We start from the raw sequence: 23,751 nt of genomic DNA, 5'->3' as shown, positions 1-23,751 counted from the left end.
AATATCTGTCAGAATTTTTGAGCTGTGCCGGAGTTTTATTATTTATTTTCCACTGTTTTTCTTCTTCTTTTGAAATTTGTGGTAGACGACAACGATTTCCTGAAATTGAGGTAAAACGATTTCAAACAATAGACTAATTCGACATTTCAGGTAATGTTTACACAAACGGAAAGCTGTTTAATTCACCTGCAGCTTGGAAAACAATGATATAAATAATGTTTCATTCTAAACGAAACTTACGAAAAATACTTAAAGTTGATTGAATTCAATTGCATAGAGTAGTTATTCTCAACCAGACCACGGAACCCAGGGCGTTCGCGAAGTAGTTTTTAAGGACCGCGAATCATTTTCATGAACAACTTTTTGCCTTTCTCGACTTCCGGTTCCGAAATTATTGGTGTCAAAACATTAAAATCGTCATCCAAAATGGCGATGCAAAATTGGTATGCGTCGGTACGTGCGGCTTTGATCCGTTTCCAGCGTGCTTTGTTCAATTTCATACAGGGTGCAGGGATGCCACATTCAAATCTATATTTTTCAAGTGAAAAACATGTTAATTTGTAAATTTTTCATTCAATTTGTAACTTTGTGTTAGTTTTATTAAAAGATCATGATAACGATGCTTTTCTATAAAAGTACACTTATTGCCTTTCTCTTATAGAAAGTTTATGCAATCACTTGAAAAAGTGAGTAGTGAAAATTGGCCCAGAGGGCTAAGTGTTCTATATCATTCGACACAGTTCATCAAGCTGAGCAATGTATGTGTCTGTGCGTGGATGTGTGTGAGTATGTGTCAAATGATGTAACTCATAGAATAAAAAATCTCATAGTCTCATAGGTTGCTATTGAATTTCACACCATCATTAAGAGCGGCTCTACAAAAATGAGTAAAATTCATCTAGATTTGGCTTAAAACTGATTCAATTTGTAGTCTATATTAGTTACTTACTAAACGAACCGATTTTGGTTATACTGGTTCCAAGTTCCCGGTTCTAGAAGTACCGGAAATAGTGGTTAAAAACTCTAAAACGAGTCTCATTTTCACAATTTTCTCAGAGATGATTTGATAGATTTTCACAATCTTAGGCTCAAATAAAAGTTCTTATAGTCTCATAGGCTGCTGAATAGTTTCATTCTGGTCCGACTCCCGGTTCCAGATCTATAGAGTTAAGTGTGTTTAATCATTTAGTGCGACGATGCACAATAAAGAAATGCAATTTATTATAATGAAACATATCAAGAATCAGTTCGGGTTTACATCTCATCCAAGTCAGTCGATAAAACAAAACCGCTTACGTTGAGGACAGAAGAAACCAAGTACCAAGTGTAGTGGAAAATTGAACGATCTCGAAATGAGTGAACCAAACGAACAAAAGCTACCGCCGGTACGACAGAATACAATTATTGTTGACTTCAGACAGTGCAAAATTCGACCTTCGATACGAGAACTTGAAGGTTTGCTTAAGGAGCAAATGCATCTTGACATTAAACGTGTGCATTTACTTCAATGCAATAAGACCAATAATGTTGTTTATATCCATTTCTATAACGAGTTGGATGCAATTCAATTCGCTAAAGACAATAATAATGTGCACTATGTGGAGCATGAAAATATCAACATTCCAGTATATATGGAAGATAGTGCTATAGAAGTTCGTGTGCATGATCTTGCCTCAAGCGTCATCGATCCTTATATTCGCCATACCATGTCCCAATACGGAGAGATTCTCTCTATCGAAAAAGAAAAGTGGAAGAATTTTTTCCCCGGTATTCTAAATGGCGTACGTTTGTTACGCATGCGCTTGAGGAGGCCTATACCTCGGTCAGGATACAAGAATACCGTGCAAATCACTTGTTACCTATGACAATGAGATGGCCACATGTCAATATTGCCAAAAAGCTGTTCACTACGGTAAGCGATGTGATAAACCGCACAAGGAGACAACTATACCAAAGGACAACGGTGCTTCCTTCACACCAACCCCAAGCAACCCCAGTACACCTGTGACAGTCACCAACAACAGGGAAGTATCCCCTTCAACGAAACCATCCAACGTAACCCCTATAGAACAAAGTACACCAGCTGCAGTTAACAGCTTACCTTCCAACCAACCAGCAACTGCAAACAATGTAAAACAAGGCGCATCTACAGCAACTAGCAACGAAATCAACAACAATACCACGGCAATGGATGACGAGACGAACCACGAACAAACTGCCCCTCAATCCTCGCAGGAGGAAAATGGAAGCTCCTCTCCCCCTAGAAAAAGGGTGACAACGAGATCCAATACAAAAAAAATTTTATCTAAAAACTCAGCTAAATCGGCCACGTAAAGCTTGTACACAAATAGGCCTGAATAAAATATCTTTTAAATTAAAAAAAAAATTCAAGAATGTTTTGTCAAGCTTTGAAGTCAATCGAAGTAGAAATCTATTGTCTGTGCGCCGAGCTCTTGCTTCTTCGTAGAATGAGATAGCCATAGATAAAAGTCCATAACTTCCAGAGTTTCGTTCTAATAGGCTTGAAAATTTCACAGAATATTCTCAAAATGTTTTACTATAAAATAATAAATAATAAATGATTTTTCAAAAGTGTTAGACCCTACCCGCCCTTTAAAAAGGTGTTTTTATTGAAAAAAAATTATACGAAATTGTTGGTTCACACTTCGATTTGAAGCGAGGCTTACTTCTTCACTTGAATCAAACTGTAGTTCTTTTACAATATCGTCTTTGCTTTTCCGAGATGTTTTTCGTTCTCTATATTTCAGTTTTATTCAAGAAGCTTAATTTTGATTGAAAAGGGTTTTCAAATAATTATTTGTACAGATTATCTACCTGTTTGGTGGATGGGAGTGGGAGTCAATTTACACTTATCACAAGGTAAAGAAGTTTGACACAATCAGACCATACCAAGATTGACAGTTCACTTATAAATGTGAAAAATGAAAATTGTTATGTTCTCTGGATCGATCACGGAGTGGGTATGACTAATAGTGCTTGAAATAGACAATAGGTCATTAGGTGGTTTCAAGCATTCTTATGCCTGGAATAGGCCACCAATTTGGATTAACTTGATGCAGTTGAGGTGAATATTAATATATCATATTTGTCCTGAACTGGTCTGTTTAAGTTGAAAAGGAGGACTATTATTATCCGGAATAAGAGTAAATTGACATCTCTTGAACCGTGAAGAAACTTCCAAACCTTTCCAGCACGGTTTGGTGGCGTCACTGATGTTATGACACATTGCAATGACGACGAAACTGATTCGAACAGGTGTAAATACACTCTAAGATCGAGGAAGATTTGAATTTCTCCAACTTTGACATGTCACAGATGTCACCTTGTAACTGGAAGTGTGAGATGTGTGTTTCTGGAATACGGCTCACGTTGATACAATAACACCTAGTATTTCTATACGAAATACATGTAATTCTTGTTAAAAACAGCAATGCTGTCGATTGTAGAATACTTTGTACCTTCCCTTACCACAACACCTTATTTCATTCTTACTCTAACTTCATCACTCATAGTTCTCAGCACATTGAAATGATTATGACAGAACGCATACTGCCCACTGATCTGTGGAAGAAATGAAATATGCTAATGAAATCTCTCATGATTGGTGGTATATAAATATTTCTGTTTCCTCTGCCCTTTGGTTCAAATCATGTCCTCTTTGTTACCTCTGGGAGCCACAAACAGCGTTGACAACAGCGTCCAAAATTTGCACACCTAGTAGTTTGATTGCATGTTAAATGTAGCTCTCTCTTAGATATTGCATTGTAGAATGTTTGGCATTTTCTCTGACATTTGTTACTTTCACTCAGTTCCACACTAATGCTACATCTATTCATCAATCATCATCCTACTATGGGGAACCACACTATTCTGTTTTATGGTCCGATTTGGCTGTTTGCTAGCTTGATACGACTTGATTCCTTCCCGAAGTCGAGTTCTCCTCACGGTACTATGGGCAGCACCGAATTTTCTTGCAAAACCACGGTACGACAGATTAGGATTCCTCTTAATCGTCTTCAAAATCTTTCCACGCAGTTTCCGGTCGACTGTTTCACTCCGACGATTGGCTTGAGGCTTCCGAATCGTCGTCAATGTTTCCTTATACCGTTTGATAACGCGTCATACTTTATTTCTGGGCAATTTCAGCTGTTTAGCTAGCCTAGATGCAGATCACAATGGATTTTCCAAATAACTGTGCCTATTTTTACCTTTTTTTATATATATAAAAAATAGGTATAGAATTCGCTCATACTTTAGAAAAATTTTCCGAGGCCCGGAGGGCCGAATGTCATATACCAATCGATTTAGCTCGACGAACTGAGCAAATGTCTGTGTGTGTGTGTCTGTATGTGTGTTGTCAACTAAGAGGTCGAGATCTCAGAGATGGCTTGACCGATTTTGATCAAACTAGTCGCAAATGAAAGGTCTCCCCGTCACCCAGAACGCTATTGAATGGTTTTGAGATCGGATGTTTACTTTTTGAGTTATACGAAGTTTTATGTCAAAAAATTCAGTTTTTTGACAGTATCTGTCACAACTGACCTTGAAAACAGAATATATTTTCAGACTTAGATTCCGCACGGTAATACCTATCCAACAAGCCATAACATAGATTGTTAAAATCCGTCCATTTTTAACGGAGATATCGAAATTTTTGTGTAAGCGACTTTTTCCCCTATTCCACCAGTAGAATTTTTGAGCGCTGTCTGGCAAAGAAATGCTTGGGAGCAGCATAAAACACGGTTTTTTATACTGTTACATACAATTGTTTCTAAGTACCCAAAAGACTGTGTACAGCATGACATTTTGCCTCGAACCGATTTTAGCACGGTTCGTTTTTGGCAACATAATCGTTCGAATATGCCATATGTAAACCAGATGATGGCAGAATTTTCAAGTTGAAAGCAATTCCATAATTATATTGATTTAAACTATTTACAGTAATAAATGCTGGAAGAACATAACAGCCATATACCATTCGAATCAGTTCGTCGAGATCAGCAAATGCGTGTGTGACCAATAATTTCACTCAATTTTTTTTGGAGATGATTCAACCGTTTTCTACAAACTCAGATTCATATGAAAAGTTGTATACTCCCAAACAAGGTTCCTGAATTATGTTTGGTTCCGACTTCTGATTGCGGAAATACAGGATGATATGTGAAACGAAATTAAAACTGTGTAACTCATTTTTCTCGTAGATGGCTGAACCGATCTAAAATTCATAAATATTTATAAAGATTCTATAAAACATCTTGTGTTTAGTCAAATCCAACTTCCGGATTTGGAGATACAGGGTGATTAGTATAAAAATGTCTATTTCACATAAATTAATCAGGTTTATCGGGTTAGCAGATTTGGATAGTCGATAACCAAATAAACTTATTTCATTTTTGGTTGTATTCAGTTTTCGTTTCGTAAGGCACCCAAAAATTTAATTCGCACTACGATTCCTCAAAGATGTCTACATTGATTTTCAAACATTTTGAAACAAATCTAAACTATACAGCTACTCAGGTGAATTTATCTGACTTCGGCCATACCGATTTTAGAAGTCCGGTTCCAGTATCAAATCTTTTCTCAAAGCTCAGTCGTTTTCTCAAAAAAAGCCTAATCGAATTTTAGAAACAAAAGTTCAAATTAAAATAAATCCAATTTGATCCAATTCTGACTTCCGATTCTCGAATTGTAGAATGATGGATTTTTAAAATTCAAAGCGATATAGAAGATGACAATCCCGAAAAGCTTCAAAGTTGGACTCAAAACTATTACAATTTATTCGTCATATGGCCATACGAATCGGTTTGGGTTATGCTGGTTCCTGAATACCGGCTCTAGAAGTACCTTAAATTACCCTAAACCCTAAAGTGGAAATTACTTCGACATATCATGGAATGTTTAATCGATTGTTACACTTTTAGATTCAAATTCGATCCGATTTGCAGTTTCGACATTACAGAGTAGTGAGTGATTAAAATATCAAACTGCCACTTAAAACGACTGACATTAGAATAATGTCATGAAAACTGAAACACCGAAAAATATTCATGCAAAAAACACATGCGGATTGATAAAAAAAGGTATCATCTCACTGCTAGGTGGATTAAGCACGTTTTTTTTCCTTCTTTCGGCTTCCATGTTGATTGTTTACAAAGTACAGTCGATTTGCGGAATGTCAAAAATCATACGTGAAGCTGACAAAATTCCCGACACGTGGGCACCAAGAACTTCCAAATCCGTCCACCAGGAGCGCCACAATATGAGCAAAAGTTTGTTTGTAAATAAAGCAAGCTTTAAACAGCACTACTCGAGTCGAAAACGCAACGCGAAAGGAAATGAATTTAATTATGTTCATTTTGCACAAATCAATAACGAAAACCACTAATTGTTTCATTTTGGTTTTGGTACCTCGTGGGTACCGATTTGTGCAGAAGTGCACATGACTGTTTTGATTATTTTACGTTTCGCATTCAGCTCATCAGTGCATTAGCAGATTATGTTGACTGCTAATGCCACCTCGCGGATCAACATAATCCGCTAAGCAGACGTAAAGTCAATGCTATTTACAACGCACTTATTTACACCGAAGTGCTATGTCTATCCTGACGTCCCAGGCGAAAACGAATTTACGACTTTATGGCCGCAAACATATTTTAGTCATTTTGGTTTTGGTACCTCGTGGGTACCGATTTGTGCAGAAGTGCACATGACTGTTTTGATTATTTTACGTTTCGCATTCAGCTCATCAGTGCATTAGCAGATTATGTTGACTGCTAATGCCACCTCGCGGATCAACATAATCCGCTAAGCAGACGTAAAGTCATTGCTATTTACAACGCACTTATTTACACCGAAGTGCTATGTCTATCCTGACGTCCCAGGCGAAAACCAATTTACGACTTTATGGCCGCAAACATATTTTAGTCATTTTGGTTTTGTTTAATTGTTAATTGTTAACAAAATTTTTAATTGTAATTGTTAACAAAATTCAGTTCATTGTTCTTTTGCAAAAGCAAAGTCTTGGCATTACATTCTTTTTGTGGAACTTGGCCTTTCTGTTTCAACAGACTTCGCAGCCGATTCTTAGTGTACAGAATCATTGCATGGCTAGTACTATGGATCCTTGTTAGACTAAGTATTCAATGAAAAGTTGTTTTTGCGAATTCCACAGTAATATTTATGATGTTATGAGTAATATGAGAAAGGCATCATTACACCACTAGGTGGATTAAAACATGTTTTTTTGTCTCAGTTCATATTTATTGAAATGGAAATGAAGCCATAATCTGATGAGAATCTTTTACGAGAATCGCATCAGTATTTGGGGATAGTTTTACTAGCATAATTACACCGACATTCAGCTGCTGATCCATTGAATTCGAGGAAAATGCATTGAATGGAGTAAATTATCGGAGAAATAATATTAATTCATATCATAGATGGCCCTTTTCTGGTCTCCAAAGTTTCAAACCTTTGCAAAACCGCAACATTCATACAGAAATTTTTCAGAAAATTCAAAATACCAGCATGAGGAACTTGAGTAATATAAAGTCTCTGAAATATAGCTCGAATGCAGTCCTACGTCAACCTTGTGGTTATGCCTCCTGGATAATTATTCATTCCATTGTGGAAATCTCAACAATATCATTGAAATTAATTTTATTTTGCTCATAATGCAAAATAACAGTTTCACAACCACTTGAAAATTAATACATAACCGCTCGCCTCACTTTCACAAAACCTTACTTATGAATAACCCTGAGGGTCCATCATCGATTGTTTATTCATTCGAAACAATCTTTCAACCCGCCCCGCAAGCAACCAATCTCTTCTCCAAGTGGCGAGGTGCACTGATGTGTGTACCCGCGCTGGTCGGGACCAAACCCGAGACGTACCAATATCTCGCATTATTTCGAAACAAAGTTTTTCGCAGTTATTTTCACTTCATGAAACCACCCACTTCCACGAATGGAACGATGCCAACTACTACCCGTGCCAGCCAACGGAAGGACTCTGTGCGAACCGTTCTGCTCCATCAGTTTGCTTCCTGGGACGAAGTCGGCAAGCGCCCAGCACGAGAAATTTCCTCGTCGTGATGGAACCATACTTGCCGGAAAGCGGTGGCAAAACGGATGCCATTTCGCCCGGAATGGCGACGGGTTGTGCAACCACCAAAGACGAGGAAAAACAAAGCGAGTGAAATTTAATTGAGATTTCCCAAAGTATTTTCCGCTACTTTGAAATTAAATATTTTATGCGTCGATGTGTTTTCTCGCTCTTTTTCCGTTGCTCCTGGCTGGTTTCATGTTCAGAAGCTTGGGGTTTTCTCCCGCACGCGTACACAGAGTTTCGCCGGGCTGTTTTTTTTTGGTCCATATTAAAATATAATAAAACTAATTCAAAATCGGAACGCTCTGTCAGCGACAGATAGCTTTCAGGTCAATCGTTCAAACGTACCAAATTACCGAAAGTTTTCAACTGTCAGTGGTCAGCTACCAAACGGTTGCACATTCTTCTCAATATTTTATGTGTGATTCTACAGCTTTGTTATTGTAGTTTTGGGTGTAAATTCAATCAAACATTTTGGATGTGTAAAGAAATAGAATAAAACTTGTTTCGAATGAACCAAACGAATTTATTTGAATCAGCTTCAGTGGCTTCAGTGAAACAATCTTCTTCGTACCGTGAAATTCGTAAAAATAACTGTTCCGCTTTCTTCATCCTTCAACACTTCCCTGACATTACAAACTCACAATGTAATCAAACTGTTTCGAAAGATAGTGACAAAACTGGGGTAGCAGTAATAGGAAACTGTCACTTGAATAATTCCGCCATGTCTGTCACCTAGTCTTTCTGTGAGACAGCATCGTGCCGGAATTACGAACGGAGTTTTCTGTCAAGTTTGGGTTCTCCGACATTGTCACCGATGCGCCCAGCTGCTATCCGTGCCCTGAAGTACCAGAATGCAATGTGATCCGTAAGTATACTTCATTCAGCATCGTCTCTTTCGGCGTTGGTCTTCGATGCGGAGGAAATTCCACCCTTGTGCGAACCCACGAGTCCCAGAGAGAATGAAAAGTTTTGGTGAAGCGCACGCAACAATTTCACAATTAAAGTTTTCCTCGTCAGAACATCACAGCGGATTGTGTCAGCCCGTGGAAGTAGAATCGAATGAACGAATGATAACAAACGGAGCAATGGTGCAAACTTTGCTGCCAAATCTCACCAAGTTGATATACACTCGATGGACGGCAAAGAATGTTTTCCGTTACCTTCAGCTTCGGACAGTTCAGTTGGCTTATGTTCTACCATACGGCAAATAGTTCTCAAACGCTATAGGAGACTGCGGGGATACTCATGATTTTGGAGTTTTAGGCTTTAAATTTAGTACACTTATTTAAGGGTTAACGTTTTCCGTGCTAAGGAGGCATAAAAAATTCTATTTTTCATTTAGTTTTGTCTTCGACTCATCTGTGCATTCCAATTAAAATTAAAAAGCTAGTGCAACTTAGATTTGAACCGCTTTAGACAGGTTTCAAATTCAAGCTACTGAACTTTACAACGGATTATTATTGAAGAGTCAAAAAAATATAAATGTGGGTGGAAATAAAGTTTCTTATTTTTTTAGAAGGCTTGAAACAATTGTGTATAGACTGCATGATTCCGATTTTGGGTCTGGTTTCTGTAGAATCATTTCCAGTCACTATTTGTCGTGAAAAATTCAATGTTATTCAGAAACCTGTAAATTGTTTTAGTATGAACTTCTCCATTTAAGGTGAATTGTAGCGGAGGGCCCGCGTTGCGTTTTTTTATTTCAAAAAGTAGACAGAAACTCGGAAAACCAAAAACAGTTAATTTTTGCAAGTAAATTTATCACAACTAAATATTCGTAGAATTTTGAAATTTTGCTTTGCCGATCCATAATTGGGTTTTCAAATGTATAAACGGTTACTGTTCCGTTCCGTTCGGGGATGAATTTCGAACTGAAAAATAGCGTTTGAAGCAAAACTTCAGAAAGAATCTATTAAAATAATAAAACCTTAGCTGAAATAGCCGAAATTTGAAATAGTTTTATGTGAATTTCACAAACTTTTCATCATTTTCTGTATTGCTTGCGCGCTGCTGTTTCGTATGGTGGTGGTGGTGTGAGAAATGCACGATGGGTTCGGTGGCGTTATATCGCGATCAAAAATTTCATTTGAACAATGACACGAATTTATGCAACATAGAGTTTTGTGTTGAAATAACGAGCTAACTATAATAAAGTGTTTGTGGAAAATGTATTTATTTGATACATTTTCGTTGTCTAACGAATGTCCAGTAAATACTTATTTCAACAGTTTTTTCAACCGCGCTCTTTTTTTTTAAATTTGATCGCGCTCTCTCATGCGGTGAGTTAGTATTTGGAGTTGGTAAGTATACCGAAAATACTTATTCTTATTTTTTATAAGGAGAAACTATATCTGCTACTAAGCTAAGTCATATACATTGTTAGCATGTTATGAGATTGTTTATCTGAAAATTCTACTTTTACTTATTCTACTTCTAAAGTAAATTTACATTTCACTTCTATTGATACTAACTAAGAACTGCCAGCTAAACCTGTTTCACTATACTTTCTAACTTATTATTGTTGAGTAAACACATTTGCTATGTCTGTCTAGTTGGAACGTTGGTGACCGGGAATTCGACTGACGGTGCTTGATTGATTCTGGTTGGCAACGACAAGTTGGATTTAAAATCTACGGGTAATCTGCTGACGATGCTTGACTGGTAGCAGGACCCTATGGCTAGCTATTGTTGTTGGTGACCAGGTGGTATCGTAACTATATACATATTACCTCATGTTAGTTAATTAAGGAGTGTATCGAAAAGTAGTTAGCAACATTGATTATTGAATAAAAAAGCAAAACAAAAAACCTATTTTGACATCAGTTTCCGATCTATTGTAGAAAAACTACATTTTTTGGCATTTCACTGATTATATTGAAGAAAATCCTAGTTTCTATGAAACGCTCGCACTTTGGACTTGACAATTCTTCATTAAATTCTGCACAGTTACTTTTGTGACTTTTCTATGGGCAGCTGTCCAGTTTTTTTTAACTCCTGCATGTTTTGGGGCACTGTACCTTCCTTCCGAAAGTGCCGCTTGACAATTGCCCAATACCTTCAATTGGCCGAAGATCCGGGCAGTTCGGTGGGTTGATGTCCTTTTCCACGAATTGTACATTATTTTTGACAACCACTGTAGAACGGAGTTGGCGTAGTGGGCTGAAGCCAAATCCAACCAGAAGAGAGGAGGAGCCTTATGCTTTCTGTACAGTGGCAGCATTCTCTTCTTCAAACATTCTTCCTCGTACACCTTGACGTTAATTGTGCCCTTCGTGAAGAAAATCGACGACCGCAAACCACAGGTACAAATTGCTTGCCAAACTGCCCAAACTTTTCCATCGCCACCGTGGTGTCAGCGTCGTTCAGGTCCTGGTACACCGATTTCGTATAATATTGCGGTGTGGGCAGCGCTCGAGACTCTTCCTTGGCGTAGGTTTCGTAGTCGATCAGGATGCATCCGTCTTTATTCTGTAGAATCCGGTTATACAGTTTTCGCGCTCTTGTTTTGGCTTGAACTTTCTGTACCAGGGACTTTTTCGGCACCTTCTGTTTCATGTACGTTTTCAGGGAGTTCCGAACTTTGATCCGTTGAATCATTGAACTGCTTGGCCAAATCCCGTGTCGACGCCGAAGGGTTTTTCCTGATGTACTCAATCACTTTTAAGTTCCGGCCGGGGCAAATCCTTCATGGAAAGGGTCTTGCCGAACTTCTCGATAATATTTTTGACACTGGTGTGGTGCATTTTCACCCGTTTGAAATTTCGTTTTACGTGACACCACTTTCTAAGCAAAAAGTGTGCAGAGTTTTCTTTCGCGTTTCCGGATCAATTCGACTCATCATTGAAACGATAAACCGTACCGAAGCCAATCGATTGCGCAGCTCTTATTGACATGTAAACAAACATGTCACCGCAAAACACGCTGCAAAAAATTTAACCATTTCAGAGTAATAACTGTTTGAATGTTGCTAACTACTTATCGATACACTCCTCATAAATACTAATGGTTCATGGTTCTAGTGTAATAGTAATCAATTATAATGAAGATTGAATAAGGAGGTATTCAAATTGTGAAATATTCACAAATCCGTTACGAATCATAAAGATTCTCATGTTATTAAGCAAAAAAAAACGTGTGGTAAGCCCACTGCGCTCAATCACTGAAAATATTTCTGGTTTCTATGTGTCGGTTTTTCCAGTTATGCTTTGTGTGACGATTCGTTCAACTAAAGCAATGTGAAACACGATTTTTAATACTGTTATTTACAGTTGTTTCTAATTACCAGAAAAACTGTGTACAGCATCCTTTTTTATGATATTTTGCCTCGAATCGATTTTAGCACGGTTCGTTTTGGCAACATAATCGTTCGAATATGACATATGTAAACCAGATAATGGCAGCATATACGAGTTGAAAACAATTCCATAATTATATTGATTTAAACTACTTACAGCAAAGAGTACTGGAAGGAGTGCTGGAAGAATATAACACATAACATACCATTCGAATCAGTTCGTCGAGATCAGCGAATGCGTGTGTGACAAATAATTTCACTCAATTTTCTCGAAGATTGCTCAACCGTTTTCTATAAACTCTGATCCATATGAAAAGTGCTCCCAAATAAGGTTGCTGAATTACGGTTCCTGAATACTGGCTCTGGAAGTACCGTAAATAACCGTAAACTCTAAAGTGGAACTTATTTCGACTTCTCATAAGATGTTTAATCGATTGTCACACGTTTAGATTCAAATTCGATCCGATTTGCAGTTTCGACATTACAGCTTAATGAGTGATTAAAATCTGAAATTGTTGCTTAAAACGACGGTCATTAATATAATGTCATGAGAACTAAAACACTGAAGAATATTCATGCAAAAAACACATGCGGAATGATGAAAAAAGGTATCACCCTACTGTTAGGTATATTAAGCACGTTTTTTACCTAGGATAAAACATTGCGCCGAAGCGAAATATGCAACTTCATGTAGCTGACGTTTACAATACTGATAGGAAAAGATATTCCTAATACTATAAAAAATATATCTAAGTGCAAATGAAGTAATTTTAAAAAGAAGATGTGAGTTTTTGAGGTATTCAACTTACAAGACCTGTATACTAGAGAAATTGATTTACTATTTTGGAAATAATAGATCATTTTTACATCTTTTTCCATGAAGGCAAACGTGAGTGAAAAGTGAGTCTCTCTCTCTATACATGAGAAAGGCAAAAACTTTTTTAATCCACCTAACAGTAAGATGACATCGTTTTTAGCAGTTCCCATGCAATTAATATTAATAATTTATAAAGGCATTCAGTATGATTAACGCTCGCATCAGTACTGTATTTTACAGTATTGTACTGTGTATTCGACCCAAATACTGCGTACTGTTTTTTACCCTCAAATGTACTGTATTTTCCCATTGAAATGTACTGTATTTTTCACATCAAAAACTAAATACAGAGTTTTAGAGCTTTAGCTCATCGATTTTCGATTTTCCGTAATACATAACGTTAGAAAGAACAGTACCAACACGTAGCACATGCAAATAATAAATAGATTGGTCTCTTCTCTCCTTTTCATAATATATTTTTATTCATTATTCATTCTTGTTTAGAGCGCCTCATGACAATTTTGTTAATTTTTTTGAATTAAAAAAAGAACAATGTCTCCACCAAAAAGTAAGAGTACACTAAATCAAAAATATCCGTTTCTCATGATTATTTCATTATTTTCGTTTGATTATTAATTCAAGCATTTTTTTAGTTTTTATTGAACTAACTAACTTTTAACTATTGAGATTATGAAAATAAATCATCTGATAATTATATGCTTTGCGTACTGTTTTTTGAAAGTCGATGTACTGTATTTCCTTGATTTTCAAGTAAAATGTGCTGTTTTTCGAGTTACGAGTATGATTATTCATTATAAATCATTCTGGTTTCTTTCACATTTTTGGGACATTTCCAGTACCTTAAAATACTATCCGCTAAAAATTATGGTTAGGAAGAACGACAATGTATTGGTCGTCCGGGTCTCGGACTATTTTTACTTAGTCGTGTTTTGATCACAATTGAACTCTATTTTTGCATCTATTCTGGAAAACTTCATCTCGCTACGAAATGACATTGTTGATATCGAATGATGCAAATTGTTAGTGGGATAAACCGTAATTGATATCTGTATTCACTTGGCATGATTAGTAATGAAGTTTAATATTTTTCCATCTTTTGAAATAAATCTATACTAGTGTAGAGCTAGACGCGAAAGCCCAACTATGCTACTCTCCCCTACAGTGGCAAAATAAACGATAGCATCGTGTCAGATGTTTGTCAACAAACTGTCTCGTTCATTTTTCTGCGAGAATGAACTCGACTAGTGAAGGGTCGCATGTGAAATGGTTTGCCCCACGGCCAATAGATCCGGTGATAGTCTGTCAAGTTAAGAAGTTAAGTAATTTCCATCGGCGTATGACACTGACTTGTTGATTCAGCAACTTGCCTGTACTGGAACTGCAGTATCCTTTCGTAATCCCGGTAGATAACTTTAGTTTTATTTTTGTAGTTACTAAAGGAGGGTGTAACTGTGTAACACAAAGTAGCAAAGTAAGGGGAATCGGCACATAATTTTTGTTTGAACAAGTCACAGTGTTGCTTTTCGTTACTAGTTTGTTTCAATTTCCTATGTAATAAGACCTTCGAAAATCTTATGTTTTATACGAAGCTTCAAAGAATCATTTGTAAGAACGTTACTTTAAAAATCTGATTTAGCCACCAAAATCACTACGATTTTTTCATATTTCTGCTTAATTCGCCTTGCTCCACATTGGGAATTGATTCACATTCCTTGGAAATTAAAATAGTAATTAAAAAATAAGCTAAAATACCTCTAATATGTTCACTACTGTGCTCCTATTTTCATCTCAAAGGTTTTGTATTCATCCTATCGTTGGTTCTTTATTCATCCCATAAATTAGCAATGGAGACAGCAATCAAAACCAAAATATTGCACAATTACACTCTCAGGTTCAAAATGTCAGAATTTTCCTTAAAAAGGTCCTAATGCCAACTGTGACACAACACACGATATTAAAAAAAAACAGTTTGGAATCATTTCGACGTTTAAAATTTTTTGGATTGTTTTTATCACCTTTCGTTTAAAATTTAAAATTTTACTCTGCAGTTAATTTGGAGAATTAAAAAATAACAAAAAAAGAATTGTTACTATTTAGGCATTAGCCCTTCTAAAAACCAAATGTAGAACCAGATATGCCATTCATACAGATTTATCTGTATTGTACAGATTTTTGCGTTCGCGTTCGTTTCAGATTTTCAGATTTTCTAAATTTAATACGGATTTGTAAAGGTCCATAAAAAGAAGTAAAATGTTACACTTTTCTCTCTGAGTATCTATTAGTATTTGATTACAGTACTTCTTTAAAAGTTTATTAATCAACGGACAAATCACATGTTAAAATGGAAATCTTTTGTGCAAATGTTTGATGATGAACACTGATAAACATTTATATTAAAATTAAAAAACCAATTTGAATTTAATTTGAATCTAAATTTGATTCATTTTATTAGTGAAAACAGATAGAGCAGATACATATTTTCTATGAAAATATCTGGCATCTCTGTGCACAGCCGATGAAACACACACATTTAACAGTGTTATGGTGACGTATAGCGGAAAGAAACCAGTGCTACTAGATTTGCCACAATGGTTATTTGATTAGTATTTAACACGCTTTATTTGGTAATATTAGAATTCGAAACAGTTTTATTTATATATAAATATCAATGACATGATTAAACTAATGTCACGGATACCAAAAAATACTTGCTGATGACAATTTAAAGAAGAAAAAATTTTTTTTATTTAACATTATGAGAAAACTTGGCAACCTTGCGATACGAAATGAGATGAAAACAAAGCGCAATCAAGTGAATTAAGTGCAAATTTTCATCTCATATTTTTCATTGCTTTATTACTTATCAGGTAATTTCAGAAGTCTTTAATCGTTGAATAAACCAGTGGAAAGTGAACATTACTAACTATAAAATCATCCAACATTGAATAGTGGTGTAATTATGTGAAATAGTGATCATGTTTTGAGACGAATCGTTTAGTAAATATTCAGAAACATGATGAATTGTAAAACTTCAGACGAAAGTGGTTCCTAAATCAAGAAGTGAATTTATTTTAAATGAAAAAAGCGATCGTTGATGGTTTTTTTAACTATTTTTTTTCAATTGGAAAGTGTGGCAAAACCTAGAATAAATGTTTTTAAACGTTCCATAGTTTTGTTCAGGTACGTTTAAAGATATGATTAATGTTCAAAGTTATGAGGTGAAGGAATGAGATGGAAATTCGTTATTTTTCGGTATTCCCGGAACCGGAAACCAATGGATCAAAGAATGTTTTGGGGAAGGAAAGCTGGCGTTACTGTGAGTACGATGCGGTGCACAAGTGTTGCTCTCAGAAAAGTAAAATTTAAATGTGTTTCAAACAACTCATATTAGAATAATCGGTCGAAACAGTTATTTTGAGTGAAAGTTCAGCTGTGGCAAGTGTGCGTTGATTAGTGGAAAGCGTTAAAAGTGTTATTTATCGAATAATACCGATTCGCGAATCTTAAAAAATACTCAAGCGACGGAAACTGAGAATTTACCGCTCAAAATTAAACGATGTTTACCGATCGAAGCGTCATCTGTATAGCATTGTCGGTGCTATCAGACTCAAGCATAACAAAAATACACACCTAGGAAATATCGTGTTAATTTACCTCTTCTAAGACCGACATATACAAGCGTCAAAAATGACTCATTTTTACGATCGGTCTAACACATATTTAATGCATTCTGACATATTTTTAAGTGTGAAAGCATGTAGATTTACTCGTCTGCTTTAAAAGTAGTGTATGTTCGATACATATGTAAATCATTCTTGTAAAATTCAGTCAGTTTACGAATTACGTTTTTATGATTTGAGTCATATGCGGATTCACGTCATCGGTAAATTTAATTATTTTTTGCTGTGTAGATTATAGTCGTTGTGCAAAGACAGCAAAACTAAAGAAAATTTAACAGGAAGTTTGTATGAAATGTGTAAAAATTTACTAATTAATCCTCTGATTCTGGCTGAAAATCTGATAGTCCCACAACAAAACGGCCTAACTGCAAATGAGAGCCTCTCTTTGTTTACTTTCTCTTTTGATTATTACGGAGCCATTATTGCAAAATCTCTAATGTTTTCAATATAAATCTAAAACTTGTAGTTTTACCTTGAAAGTTTTGCGAAGAGTAAAGCGTCAAATATAAAATCAGTTCGGTAAATTGTGAAAGAGAAAGTAAACAAAGAGAAAATATCATTTGCAGTTAGGCGCTTTTGTCGTGGAACGGTCGAATTGATCTGCAGCAAACCCATCCGCGAGTGTTTGTTCTTCAGTAGTGGTGGCAGTAGTTCTCGCGTTTGTTTTGTTTACAGCATTGCGAATAGGGGAAACAGGTTACTGCAGAGATCGTTCCATAAAGATATTTCATATTTATCTTATTTACAATGCCTTATTATATTTCTCCTTACAAAAAATCGGGCGTCTCCGTTGGTTATTCGGGTAACGTTTAACCAATCCACCAATTTCTCTTCGGGTTAAACGCGTGAAGCTTACAACCGTGCAGGTTTTTCTAGCAACCATGTTTAATAAGGATGTAAATAAATACAGTTTAGATTACGAGGAGGATCCATTTGGTATATGATTGTTTTGGTTATTGAGTAGATATCGACATTACAGACGTGTTATTACGGCTGTCTATGAAAACAAACAGAACCAAGGAATTAAATATATGAATTGATAGCGAACCTCTTGACAGACGGCTGTCCTGAGTTTTACGACTTTCGGAAGGAATTTCGTATTTCAGTAGGTAGCACATATTAATAAAAATCGCGATAAAATTGCAACGTATTCTCGGTAGTCGGCTACCCAGAGCAATAATCACATGGAAATACTATTCGAAAATTTACTAACAAACTACCCCTTTCAGCATGCAGGGATCAATGCAGTTTACACAATGTTAACTACACAGAAAGAAGTAATGAAATTTACAAGACATGTAAATCAATAGTAACATGGATTAGACATGGGTTGAATCGAAATTTTTATTGAAAACTTGCAAAACTAAATCGGATTGCATTGAATTTTCAATCAATATAACCGCATCTTTCAATTAACGCTTAGTTTGCGATTAAATTATATTGAAACCTACAGAATTGTAAAGTAACTTTATGTTTAATTACCTGCTCCAAATATGTGCATGAAAATAGATGTAAATTCACAGAATATTTTTATCTGTGTAGCATCGTACTATTCCCAAGCAAGTTGTTTCAGGAAAACATTTTGCAAGCCTAATTGATTCTGGTGAATAACGGAGTAGTAACACACTGGCGGTCTATAATGCTAATGCTAAGTTCCGGAACTGGAAACCAATGTTGCGAATATATAATGTTTGGCCATCAACTAACCAGACCTCGTTTTTGATTTGAACAATCCACTAATTTCACGTGTCATTAATAGATATACTATTTTGTCATTACCAGTGGCGTACCGAGGAAATTTGATGCCCGGGGCAAAATAAGATTTGCCACCCCATCGTTGGTTTAGTGAACGGAAAAAGCGCTGAACGCTATCTCCAGTAAGATGACATGACTTGGACGAACAAAAAAAAAGGTCCCAAGGAATGTTTTGCCGCCCCCCTAAAAACGTCGCGCCTGGGGCGAGTTCCCTCTTCGCCCCCTCTAGATACATCACTGGTCATCACATAAGAAAATACGCCATCGTAGACTCTGATTACTCCAAAATTGTGCAAAGAAACTGTTGACGATGTCTATCCTTACTCTGAGTGATCCGTTTAATTTCCAATTTGTGAAATTTATGCAAACAAATCATTTTAGAACTAGACCTGGCGTTTTAAATTTTGAAGTTTACTTTCAATTAAGGTCGGCGAATGACGGCAACTAGGTTGAAGCCGGGTATTAATAAATGATATAAATTAAAATTTTATTTAAGAACACGAGAAGTCCGCACTTACCTCAATGAATCAATTTTGATCTGGCAATGTTTCTCAGCGTAGAAACAAAGTTAACGAAACTGATTCCAGCTCAAATCGTCGGCTGTTGTTCAAATGATCAATGAAACCCCTGGCGTGCTCCCGACTACTAATGTGGTAAAATTGCCCTATATCACTATAATACTACTTATCCGAAACATAAACAAATTCCGAAGGATCGTTCCTGAACAAACACTAGCTGTCAGATTATGCTCAGTACAATCATAGCCAATTTCCGGAAGGTCACGATTATCTCGGTAATATTCTCACCCGTTCAGTGTAAACAAAATCCGATTGTTCTAATCGTTCCCAGAGCTTCTTCTTCTTATCTGGTTAAAAGAGGGCCCGGTCCGAAATCGGCTGCTATTTTAGCTAATATCTGCTGAATCTAAATTACCTTTCTGTTATTGCCGGAATATTTCCCTATAAACGATCTGCTGATAGTGCGTAATGCCTTCGAACCTTTTTCGACCCGAATTTCGGAATCCCAGAAGGGATATAATCAGGCAGCTTCTGGCATCGAATGGACACAGAAGCTCTCACGAAGTTCACAGAAGCGATGAAGTGCGTTCCACTAACGTCGCCTTTGGGCGGAATGTTGAAAGGACGGGGAATTATTCACTGTCTTCTATTCCGGAGCACTTCTTTCATAGTAGGTGCTGGTACCGTGTTCCACCAGCTAACGTTTATGTATTCCAGTTTTATGCTAATGTTCATGTGTGCTAGGAAAATAGTAACAATTCGTTTGGCACATAAACCGAAAAAAGAAACGGTCTGCAACACGGATAGAATATAGTTAGTGAGTGAGATAGAAAAAACGAAAAAATTCATTCAAATCGATTTGTCAGTGGAACATAAATTATTAAGAAAGAAGCTGCTGGACGATAGTGAACGCAACAGTGAATTTTCTAAATAGGTCACGAGAAACGCGGACGGATTTCTATTTAAAACTGATAATTAAACACGTGATCTTTGTGCCAAAAAAGTAGAAATGATAACCGAATCCGTGCGAATACTAGTAATCATTACCGAGTCTCATGAAGAAAATCGTTCGATTAAGAATGGTTTTGATATTGAGTATGATATTGGGGCAGCAATATCATCCCTGATCGGTGTTGCGGAACTTTAAGTAATCATGTAGCGTTACTGAAGAAAATCTCATCTTTTTTCATAAATACGTTCATACACGGAACGACCGAAATCAGCATTTTCGCGAAAAATTCAGTTGATTTGCTGATTTTAGTTAGCTATTTTTTGAGACAACTAAAAAAATCTTACTTTTGCTAATTTAGATTTTTATTCTCATTCCCTTAATTATAATAAAATATTTGTTGAAATGACTATTTTTTTAGTTGATTTCACAAATTAAACGTGCTGTCATTTCTTAGCTAAGGCACATTTCATTTCCATTCAAGTAATTTTTTAGTTGAATTAAAGAAATAAAATGTTGTTTTCAACCAATATGAATGGTTGAATTGGCTTCTGCAATCTGCAGCTATATGGCGCCCTGTCACCGAAACGGTAACACCGTAATGACTACTAGCCACTAGATGGCACACTACTGCCGAAAAAATTTCAGACGCGGTTGTCTTTTCTATATTGGCAGGTATAAATACGAAGTTGTATTGGAGAAAAAGACATAAACGAAACATAAACATCTTTTTGAATTTTTTTCTTCTAAATCACTGTTTTCTTCATTCTCACTGAAAACTTTGAGCACTCGGAAAACAAAAACCGAATACAAGTAGTACACCGGACGGCGCAGCTCGGAAGGTTTGAAGATACAAAAAAACTTCATCACAATTAGAGTGAAACATTCGAAATTCACTTCAATGTTCCGCGTAAAAACATTATTACGCGCAATCGCTTCAAGGGCGCTCAAATTCTGAATAAATACGTTTTCCACTAACAGTTTACGAAATTTTTACATATCGGTTTAGAAATTTAAATAAAGATATATCGAACACATGCGAAAAACATCAAAACAATTTTCAAGCCGTTTCAATAAGACTGTCCTTTTTAGCTTTTTAATGGATTGTTTTGCTTTGATACTTCTCATGAGTTTTTGGCTAATAAACTTGTTAATAATACCCATTTCAATTTTGTTTTCTTTGTGCTGTCCTTCAGTAATGAAGGTGATAGAAACAAATTTTCTGATTTAGACAACAAAATTAGTTGTCAATGAGAATTTCGCCTTGGATTGAAATATTGCTGGTTTGTGTCCAGGATATTCACCAACTAAACACATTCTCTAAAAATAAAAGTTTTTTCAGCGAAGTAAATTCTCAATTTTAACTAAATTTATAGTTATTTTGGAAATTTTGTTGTTGAAATCAACTAATTCAAAAACAGTAATACGAATTAGGCGCAGAGCTAATTTCGGTCGTTCCGTGTATCATAGGTAATATATATAAGTTTTTCTTCGCCGTGGCACCACAATACATAGTACTTTAGACCTAATACATTTCGAATATCATATTAGTATTTTGGTACTCATTAGTTAATCTGTTTTTATCAAGCGATTTGCTATTATAAATTACATTCAATAAAATACATTTATTTTGTACATGATCTTATAACTATTTCAGGTTTGTTTGTATCAGTTCATCACTTATATTCAATATGCTATAGTTGGCTATTGGTTGAACTCATGGAAGAGAAAACAGTCTAACATACAATAAAATTTAAATTGGAACTCCAATGGACTTAATGAAATGATAAAGAAGTTTTATGTAAGGAAGGTCACGACAAGCTGAAAATCTCATCTCTGCAATATCATTATAGTTATGTTCCATAAAGTCACACATGATAATGGAATGACGATTATTCAAAATCATTCTAACGATTATAAGCCATGCAGTGATTTTTACTAGAACATGATGATGTTCAGTGGTCGGTCGGAAATCGTCTTTCAATCATTTATTTTTAGGGTATTTTTATTCCTTCAACACACAAAAGCAATATGCAATGCTAAAACAGTCAAATCAATTTGAATTCTGAATATTGATTACAGAGACAAAAGTATTTATATTAATTCCAATTAAACGTGATTTGGCATTAATTAAATTTTTTAAGTAACAGAAATGTATTATTTTTGCTTGTCTCGAGCAACTAGTATGCGTAGCGTTTGTTTGTGTTTGTTGGGTTCGTCAGACAACTGAACTTCTGCGCTCCATTTACTTCTGCGTACGAAATTCATGCGAATAATGTATTTTATTGTAATAAACAGACGAATGAACCCAGCCTTGTGATTAGATTGTTTGGCGCTTTTATTGACACACATATCGCGAAGCATGAACGTTTCGTACCGGTACTGCTCTTATTGTATGAACCGGTAGACACTTTCTTGTTTTTTATCGCGAACAAGACTTACTTTACTATGGGGCGCCTTTTCAAAATTCACCCTGTACAAGAATGGGCAGAACTTTATCGCGAATATCTCTTGACGTACTTAACCCAACAACATATTTTTTCCACAACTTATTGGAAATATAATCAGGAATTTGTGATAAAATTTTCAACAGTGTGAGATATCCATAAATAACTGAAAAAAAGTTTTCTGAAACTTTTGGAAATAAAAATTTAAATATATAAATAAAAATTCATCACGCTTGTTTGCCTTTTTCGCACCCGGACGACGGTTTTGAGGTAGTCAGGACTATCTACTGGACGAGTATGAAAGGTAAATTTTGATTGAAAATCGTTCAATTCTTCTAGTGCATCAGACGGAACTGGATGTCGAGGTGAGGTTCTCCCATCAACAACATCAGTTTGAACAAACCAAGTATAAAGCGTGAAATGCTCAGCTCGTGCTCCCATTTTGACTTCGGTCGTCAGGAGAAGCAATAGGCAATGAAAGCAGACCTTTTGCGTGGTATAAAACCTTAAACGCTTAGGTCGTGCTTTTTTTTGGACTCAATCGTCGGGAGCACAATTTAGTTTCAAAATTATGTTCAAGGAACTTATTTCCAGTTTTAGAATTCAGAACCTGCATGTTGGAACTGCGTTCCTGAACTGAATTCAGTTTCGAAACTAGTTCAAAAATTAAAGTGCAATTGAATTCTGAGCCTGTTCTAAGTTCTGAATCTAGTTTTTGAATTGAATTTAGTTTCTGAATTCTTCGAATCGGCTCTTTTTAGAACCATTAACATATTCCCAAAGAACTATGCGAAATTTTACTTTACTGTACTGTATACGGTTTTATTTTTTCAACCAGTTGGAGTTCGTATTTGTTGTAGGAACTTTCTGTTAATTTTCTATATAAAATTCATAGTACCGATTCAGTTTGCACCAAAACTTTGTTTCAAATTCTAGTAGTGAGAAAGGGGTAAACTGGGTTTCAGTTATATTCGTATTCACGACATCCAGTTATGTCTGTGACATTACACACCCGTACATTTTTCAGTTGTACACAATCATCGTTATTCGACACCCATTCATCATATCCGCGTTGAAAATACTGTATATTATATGAATATTGGTTTGAAACGCTTCGCTTTATATGTTCATTTATGA

The 23,751-nt window shown here is 35.9% G+C and overlaps 1 protein-coding gene across 3 annotated transcripts in view; it reads left to right on the top strand.

The window, feature by feature from the left end:
• LOC131429870 (proton-coupled zinc antiporter SLC30A2-like) overlaps positions 1-23,751 on the top strand; it is a 139,268-nt gene that overhangs the window by 29,030 nt on the left and 86,487 nt on the right. The window lies entirely within an intron of this gene.

Source organism: Malaya genurostris, chromosome 2, assembly GCF_030247185.1.
Source record: "Malaya genurostris strain Urasoe2022 chromosome 2, Malgen_1.1, whole genome shotgun sequence".
NCBI classification, from domain to species: domain Eukaryota; kingdom Metazoa; phylum Arthropoda; class Insecta; order Diptera; family Culicidae; genus Malaya; species Malaya genurostris.
Note: the sequence above shows the minus strand (reverse complement) of the source record. Positions and strands in the feature narration are given on the sequence as shown.